The sequence below is a fragment of the Coenobita brevimanus genome, chromosome 105 (assembly GCF_032717465.1).
Source record: "Coenobita brevimanus isolate Jiangsu-jjx chromosome 105, ASM3271746v2, whole genome shotgun sequence".
In the NCBI taxonomy this organism is placed as follows: Eukaryota; Metazoa; Arthropoda; class Malacostraca; order Decapoda; family Coenobitidae; genus Coenobita; species Coenobita brevimanus.
In genome coordinates, this window is record NC_137058.1 from 23,900,427 (window position 1) to 23,909,767 (window position 9,341).

Consider the following 9,341-nt stretch of genomic DNA (forward strand, 5'->3'; position numbering starts at 1 on the left):
GAGATAGTGTAAAATTTAAAGTACATCGTTGGATTGAAGGGGATCATCCTTTTGCTAAAATAGTGTTTTTTATATGTAATTCTTGCCGATTGCTGATGATTTGATTCAGATAATGAGGGAGTTAACTTCATGAATCCAATGGCATAGTTTATTACCTGTCCTCATCCCGGAGGGGCTCGGGGATGAGTATCGTTTTCACTCGGTGAAAACAGTTCATTGATCTGGAAAAAGCATATGACAAAGTAGGCAGAGAAGGATTGTGGAAGGTTTTGCACATGTGTGGTGTAGATGGTAAGCTGCTAGGTGCTGTCAAGAGTTTTTATGATGGTAGTGAAGTATGTGTAAGGGTAAATGGGCACCTAATTGAATGGTTCACGATCAGTGTGGGCATTGCGACAAGGTTGTGTGATATCCCCATGGTTGTTCAATATATACATGAATGGAGTGATGAGAGAAGTAAAAAAACGAGTAATGGAGAGGGGGATGGCATTGATACTGAATGGTGATGGATGGAATATCTCAAATTTGTTGTATGCTGATGATGCAGTACTACCTGCAAATACCGAACAAGAACTTGGTAGACTAGTGCAGAGTTTTGCTGATATCTGTGAGCATTGTGCCTTGACAGTAAATGTAGAAAAGAGTAAAGTGATGTTTTTGAGAGAGAAGGTGACTCCCAGTGTGATATTACAGTGACTGGAGAGAGATTGGAATTGGTGAGAGAGTTCAAATACCTAGGTGCGGTGATAGAAAAGAGAGGAAAATGTGCAAAGAAGTGGAAAACAGAGTAACAAGGAAGGAAAGTAGCTGGTGCAATGAAGGCTTTGATAAGAAACAGAGGCTTGAGTGTTGCAGCTGCACGAGGCTTACACGAAGGAGTGCTAGTGCCAACTTTAACTTATGGATGTGAGACTATGGTGTGGCATGAAAATGAAAAGTCAGGAATGAGAGCATTGGAGATGAGACTGCTGAGGAATGTATATGGAGTACAGAGAGTGGATAGGATACAAAATAATATGATTCATGAAGGATGTGGAGCGAGGAAGTCGGTGGACACCAGAATCGAAGAGAGTGTACTGAGATGGTATGGTCATGTAGAGAGAATGGATAACAATAGAGTGGTGAAAAGGTATATCTGACCGAATTTGAAGGAGGGAGGATGTGAGGTAGGCCAAGGAGAAGGTGGAGGGATATGGTGGATGAGTGTGTGAGGAAGAGAGGTTTGAAGGCTGTGAGACTAGGGAACTGACAAGAGATTGAGTTGGCTGGATGAATATTGTGAGGAGAATGATCAGGGATTTAGCACTCCTTTTTAACGTGACAGCATCTGTATTGACTCTATTGGATACGTTTATGTGAAGCTACAGAATGTGGTGAATGTTTTTGGCGCTACAGATAGAGCCAGGATTCTGGGGACTTGAATGCTGAGTGAATGGAAGCATGGCCCCTTGGACTGGGCCAATTTGGGCTGTCTGGACATTGCTACTCCTCACCCTGGCCTAGGGTGAGAAAGGAGGTCTGGATGATGATGATTGTTTGTTTTTTTTGTTTTTTTGTTTTTGTTTGTTTTTCTGTCTGTCTGTCTCTCTGTCTGTATGTTAACAATTGTACCCAAAAACTATTGGTGCAGTTTTTACCAAAATTACAGGGATGATGGGCTGTGACCTTCTGATCACTTGATTAACCCATGCATTGGACAATTACCTTTTTTTTATCTCACCCTGTGGTGCACTAAACATGAAGGAAATTTTTTTTTTTTTTTTTTTTTAGTTTTAGTTTATTATAAACTTGAAGATAAATATCCAGGGTATCATCTAATGAAAAAAAAAAAATCTCTCTGTCTTTGCATAGGGCCTTGTGTAAGTTTATGTAGGGGAATAGTGAAAAATGAAAAAAAAAATTTTTTGTTTATCATAAACTTGAAGATAAACATCCAGGGCATCATCTGGTGAAAAGGAAAAATCTCCTTCTCTCTGTCATTGTGTGGCGCCATGTGTAAGTTTGCATGAGGGTCGAGTTGTTTACGGTGATGCATGGCCAGCACAGTCTGAGCTGTGGCTCACAACGCAGGGCTATGCAGCCTGAGCTGTGGCTTGCAATCCACGGGTTGAATTTTGGGGCAGGCTGTAGGCCCCCAAACTGGCAAGTGTAAAAATCGTCTTTTCATCATAGCTGCTTTCAGATTTGTCATATCAACATGAAACCAAAACCTAAAGGCGTATATTTCAAATCTGCATCCTATAACATTCCTCATTATATCAGGGGGGTCACCCTTCAGTTAGTGGTAAAGGGGTCAGTGGCTGGTGGGTTGGGCGTAAAATATCAGATGGACATAAAATCATCAATTTTCACCCAACTTACTCCAAATTTGATGTGTGGCATCTTTGACTAGATGTCCTGTTGTGTTTATATGTCAGCACTAAAATGACTGCTGGAGACGGGTTTGCTGTGCCTGGCATCGCTTTGTTCATTCATTCGTTTTTGAAGACTCCATTATGCTTGCATGCATCAGCCTTGGTCACCTAATGGCGGCTTTCCATGCTGCTCGATCTCTGGCAGCTTCCATGTTCAGTCCCTTATCCCTGAGGTCACACTAAATGGCCTTGCCCCAGGTCTTTTTCGGTCTACCTCTCACAGCCCTGCCCCTAACATTAACACTTCTCACATTCTGCACCCAGTTATTATCCCCCATCTGCTCCACATGCCCAAACCATCTCAGTCTACCTCTCCTCATCACAACATCAATACACTCCAGTCCCATCCTACTCCTTAACTCGTCCTTTGTTAACTGAGCCCCCCCAGTCCTCACACTCAGTGACCCACTGCACATCCGCCTAATCATTGCCATTTCTGTATGTTTGAGCCTGCGAATATCCTCTTCCTTTACTGCAGAGGACTCACTACCTTACAGCATTTCACTCCTAACACATGCTGTATACGAAGATCCCTTTGCATGGAGGGACAGCCTCCTCAGTGTCAGGAGAGGTAACAGCTCCCTGAACTTCTTCCAACCATTCCTCACTCTTGCCACAGAGATAGCTCAAGCCCCACCTCCAGCACAGAACATGTCTCCCAAATAACAAAACTCTTCCACTCACTTAAGAGACTCACCAGCAAGTTCAATCCTTTCACACCTGACTGTCTTTACCTGCTCTCCCTGACATACTGCACACATGAAATCATCATTATCTCAGTCTGCATCTCTTATGCACCCATTTATCACAAACACTGCACAAGGTGGAATTACTTCCCATGCCTTTGAGACCAGTTGCACACTGCCACTCTCCCCCTTCTTTGACAGTATTGCCACCAGTCCTAGATACCGTCACGTTTGTTTTATCTGCATTTATTCTTCTTGGTACATTATTCCTCTTTTTATTTTTATTTTTATGTTTTTTGGTGACTCCAGGTTCACCTGGATATGACCCAAAGGACTGCAGGCTTGTAGTTCAGCCTCCTCCTTTCAAGGGGTTGGAGGGACTTGAGGCATGTTTGCATAACCAAGTAGCAGAACCGCTTAGTTATACAGTATTGTTGTCACCATATTAACCCACCGCGTCCCGACAGATTTTTCACCAATGACCTCCCCCAATCCCGGCAGAGTTTCGAAAAGTTTTTTTTTTTTTTGGCTAAAACCTCCGCTTTTTATGAGAATCATCGAAAATTTAGAGAGAAAGTGCTCAGTTGAGTTTAGAAATACGGTAGAAGTAAGAGTACCTTTACCTTGTTACCGTGTTCTCTCAGGCCAGGCTGGTTAGATATTTATTTATTTGGTACGAATTTATATGTAGTACAAGAGTATATTGGTTTTCAGACAATCATATAGGCGATATAAGCGTTGTTCATTCACCAAAAACATCAATATATGGCACCTTCTTTTACGACGTTACTGCCTCATCACTTCTGCTTGTTTCTTCCTCTGGCTTAGTTCTTCCTTTGTCCTCCACCTCAGGAATCACTTTCGCCTTGAATTTCGTCATTGGAGAGACTGTAATGTGACATGTCGTTACTGGCCAGGTCACTGCTAACAGGTGAGTTGCCGAGTAAATGGTGTGTGGGGGGAGGGGGGGGTCAGGTGGGGCCAGGTATTATCCCTGCCTGGCATTGGCTAGAGGAAGGTCTCCTACATATGCCTACCAAAAATCACCCGTGAAACTTGAAAAATGTGCAAATGACGGACCTCGCAATTGCACAATGTATGGATATGTCGTCGGGTGTCACCGTGACAAAATGTGGTGACATATCCATATGTCGTCAGGACGCCTTGGGTTAAGGCATCTCTCTAAGGCACTTGTTACTTTATTCTTGCCTCTGCTAGATGATTTTATTCACCTTTGAAAAAACTTTGGGTATTAAGACAGTTAATGAAGGCTGCATCTTTCATAAGCCAAAGAAAACTCTCTACCTAGCAAAAATAAAATTTAAACTGAGTCATTGAATTGAAGTGGTTAATCACTTTCAGATCAAGGATATCTTTTTATAATTTAGCCTTGCTACCAGATGACTTTACCCACCATTGGAAATCCTTATGTAGGAGGGGTTAGTGGAGGGTGTCTATAACCCCTCCAAAATGAAAAATCTGTCCTAATCTGAGTAAAATCTTTGGATGAGTAATATAAAGATTAAACTAAAGATGATGTTTTTAACTCAACAGATTAATCCATTGACTACAGAACATTTTACACCAAATCATATTTATTTGAATCTCCATGTTCAGTGTGGCCATGGTACAGCAGATGTTTTGCATGGACTTGGAGCTAAAGCAGGTTCAAAAACCAGCTGATTACTTCCCAACAGCTGCTGGAAAATGTTGGGAAATCAGGAATCTCAGGTGTGTAGGGAGGTTTGTGTCAGAATCTCTAGAAGGTTTGTATCAATGTCTTAGCTTGAAAATTGAGTCTGTGGAGTGGTGACTGAGTGTTTTGCCCAAGATTAATGATTCTGTGGCTAATTGCCATGCTGGTAACCACACGTCACTCTCATGGTAGTACCTCTCAAAATCCATAGTAACCAGCCACCTATTACCTATAGAGTAAGCTTCTCTGATGTGAATAAAATAATCTTCCATTAGCTGAAATAGAATGAGTATTGATGATAATGATGATGATAGCTAATAGTATAATGCTGTTTTACCCATTTTGCTGCAGTGGATTTCCTACCAGAGCTGAATAAAATTGTCAAAAGTTAGCTAAAATGAAGTTTAATACAGTGTTTTCATATTGCAGCTGAAGAGTTAACTGTTGGGTTAGCTTTTAAAGAGAAAAACAGGTATGATGTACAGACGTCGGAATAAGTTCGTTTCCTTTTCCGTGGACTAAGGCGTTTGTAACACTGCTCGATGGAGAGCTATCCCCTCCTCCTCCCTTCCTCATAGCCCCACACTCCCGCCCAACCCCCCCGACTTTTCTCTCCAACCTCATAACCCCACCCGGTAACCTCCATACTCTTGCTCACAGCCAGCTAGGGGTTTCTGTACTTCAAACACCTCTCTAATTACGTGTAGTCCGAACAACTAATAAAGGACTAGTACAGTAAATACTGTATCATAAACCAAATTAGGAAAAGGTTTACTACACTGAGAGAAGGAGAGAGAGAGAGAAATATATAATTAAATAAATCTGCTGTGATTTAATATTGCGATAGCAGACACCTCTTTTATACACACACACACACACACAGACACAGTAAGAGAGAAGTTACAAGGAAAAGTTAGGATCTTAATGACTATGCAGCCCATACCGTGGAGATACTTCTTGTTTGCCTGGGAATGCATATCCAATTCACATTTATTCTAGTGTATCCTGCCCATGAATCCCTTAAACTTCCCTGCTGTAGTGTTACCAACTTCCATGTTGAGTCAATTCCATGTGGAGCAGATCTTGCACGTGAAAAAGTTTTCACGTAATTCTGCTGGTAAATTTTCTCATTTACAACTTCCAACCATGGTTGTGTGCCGAGTCCGTGTTAAGAGTAAGCAACTTTCTATGTAATGATTGTGAAACCCATTCAGATTTTAAACACTTTAATGAGCTGACCTCGTAGTCTACGAGTTTCTGTTAAAAATATCCCACAGCCGTCAGGCGAACCTGATACCTTAGTCTCCTGAACTCTTTTTAAGTCGACGTATGTCTTTTTCAAGGGACCAAAATTCCACAGCAAGTCAGGAATTGGCCGTATTAAGGAGATATAAACTGTGAGAACAATCTCTTTATTCCTAGAGAGAGAGAGAGATGTAACTTGCAATACTTTGGTGATAGAAACTCCGTGTACAAACAGCTAGATAAGGAGTTTATTACGAGCTCACAACAAAATAGTCTGCCCTACTTGAGTGTCTGCTCTGAACTGAACTGTGGCGCCGTGTTCCCAGGCTTCAGGCCCTGGGAAAGCGTGCTAGGTCAGCAAGTTTAGTGGGGGCATGTATGCATTGGGGGGGGGACATATATACATCGGGGGTAGACATATTGTGGAGGGGGTACACTACTCCCCCGGGTAGCTGAGATGGTGTCTCCTAACACCAGGAGTGATATGGTGTTTGATTATATTATTAAGGCAGGACCGGGGAGGTTTGTACAAGGGATAAGTATGATACAGGGGCAGTAGGGAAGACATGGCCATGTTGAGGGGAGGGAATTAGAAGGATATATACAGATAAGATATACAAGGATTAATAGGGATGCATCCAGTAAGGGTCGAAGGTATACATAGATATAATGGGGATTACACAATGTTAGTTTGATACATGATAAACAACGAGTAGATATGAGAGTTCTATTGTTGTTCTTCATTCATTTTTTTTTTTTTTTTTTGTATTTTCTGGAGGATACACTGTCACTCAGTAATGCATTAAAGAAATACCATCATTTTCTAGTAGGCAGAGTTCTGTTCACAGTTTGGGTAATTGTCAGATGGCAATGGTAGTCACTGAATGTGAGGGCACTAAGTACAGTATGGGGAGTTTCTACGTCGTGTGTAGGGCGTACTATGCCTGTAGCGACTCTGATTTCCTGGAGTCGACGTTCCATTTTTCTGACACAACAATGCACTGCACATATGATGAGTAGAAAACCTATGAAAGCGATAACCACAGGGGGAAACACAACTGTTGGATGAACCCATGAATGGCTGAAGGCCAGAGAAAATTGATCCATAATGAAATCACTGTCATTGAGGAAGGTTAGCATGCGCAAGTTAGGGGAGGTGATGGTAATGTTGGCAGACGGTAGGGTGGAAGGCATGTCGATTGGTTGAAAGTTGTCATAGGAGTGTTTACGGACAGCTTGGTGATAGCGAGTGGCGTAAGTGATGATGGACTCTGATTTGACGGTACAATAGTCTGGTGCTTTGTAGAGACCACTAGCGGGGACGGATCAAACCGAAGAACCAGGACACATGATTGTGGCAGAGATGGGAACAGCAAAGAAGTACTGGACATGGTTGAGGTGAGCATGGTGGACCAGGAGGTCAGGAGCTGGGACAAAAGAACAGGCCGAGTAGATGGAATGGTTGCGAACCAAAGCAAACTCACAGGGTGTAGCACTGCTAGGGAAGATAGCGAAAAGGTGGGCAGCACAAAGACGAGAGGTCGGAGTAAGGGAGGAACATTTCTGGAGGGCTGTGGAAGAAAGGAAGGCAACTGAAAGATGACCATGGGAGAGGAGGAAATATTCTGAAGGAACAGAGACGTGTAACAAGGAGTTGTTGAGGCGGAAAGGGAAGGGAATGATGTGGAAAAGGTTAAAGGATATGGCAGAACGGAGAGGAATATGGACGACGACGTATTTGGTGAGAAGAGTAGCTTCGAGAACAGGATGATAATATTCAAGGGAGGAGTAGGGGAGGACTGGGGATAGACCGAAGGTGGAGTGAGCCCATTCCAGGACAGAATGGAGAGCTGAGACAGGTACTAAGTCGGCAGTGACACGGAGAGTCAATGGCCAGTTGGAGATTATCCATGTTGAGGTTGAGGTAGAAGAACTGAGAGATAACGTTGAGATCTGAAAGGTGGCGTTGTAAGATATCGGTGAAGTTGTTTAGAGTGGACGTGACTTCATACCAACGGGTGTCAATGGAAAATGTGTCATTGAGCTCAGTGAATCTGTTACTTATGTATTGCAATTGCCAAGAGAGTGGTAGGAAAAGGTTATAGAGATACTCATTTGGGTTGTGTGTCCCCATGATGGCCGTGAGATGGGTCCTGAGTCCGTGGAGCTGGTGCGCGTAGGCAGGAAGGGCAATGGCTACGTCAGCCAGGGGCGCAAGATCATAGCGCAAGGAGACCTCGCCTGCTGAGACGACCAAGGCCCCGGGACGTACTCTACCATCGTCCTGACCTGACCCAGACCCCAGGAGGGTCAGCACTGCCAGCAGGGAGATCGCTAACATCGTACCTAGAAAATCAGGGTAGAGTTAATGGGGGAGGTCGTGAAGAGGTTGATGGGCAGAGCGCAGGTTGGACCGATATTGATTGGTTGATGAATGAGCAGGTGGAGGTGGAGAGGAAGGAGACTGAGGGATAGGTGGAGACAAGGTAGATTGAGGGATGTGTGGAGGGGAAGTGGGGTCAGGAGGTTGTGTAAGTGACTCTTCCAACACGAGGCCACGGGGTGCTCGCTTTAAGTCATCGACGTGGACCCATCTGATGTCCTTAGTGGACAGGTCCTGGAGGTGAAATTTGTTGCCTTGTTGAGTGAGGACGCGGTGGGGCCCTGTAAATTTGTCATCCAACTTAGAGGAACGCGTATGGGAATGAGCAAAGACAAGATCGCCTACATTGATAGTGATAGGAGAGGCGGACTTATGTTGGCGCTGCAGCATGTCCTCCTGAGAGGAAGCCAAAGTGGATTGGACATACTGGTGGATTGTCTGGAAGTTGGCCAATTTTAGTTTAACATAATCATCCATGTTGTAGACGGGTTCTGGCTTTGAGGATAAGAGAGAGTATGGGAGGTCCTTGTCAAAACCAAAGAGGACGAAGAAGGGAGATTTAGCAATGGATGCATTGATGGAGCTATTGATTGAGGATGCCAGTCATCCCAGGACGAACTATTGGAGCCTAGATGTCTGAGGCACGCTAAGATTTTTCGGTTGTGGCATTCTACAAGGCCATTGGAAGCCGGATGGTTAGGCACGACATTGCACTTCTGATATGAAAGCGGCGACAGATCTCATCTAGAAGGCTATTGTTGAACTCCGTACCGTTGTCAGTAAGAATGGTATGAGGGGTACTGAACGGGCAAATTACGTGATCTACAAAGGCACGTGCAAAGCTCTTCGCGGTCTTGTCGGAGAGGGGGATGAGGACACAGTAGCGGGAGAAGTGGTCGACCGCTACAAACAAGTAC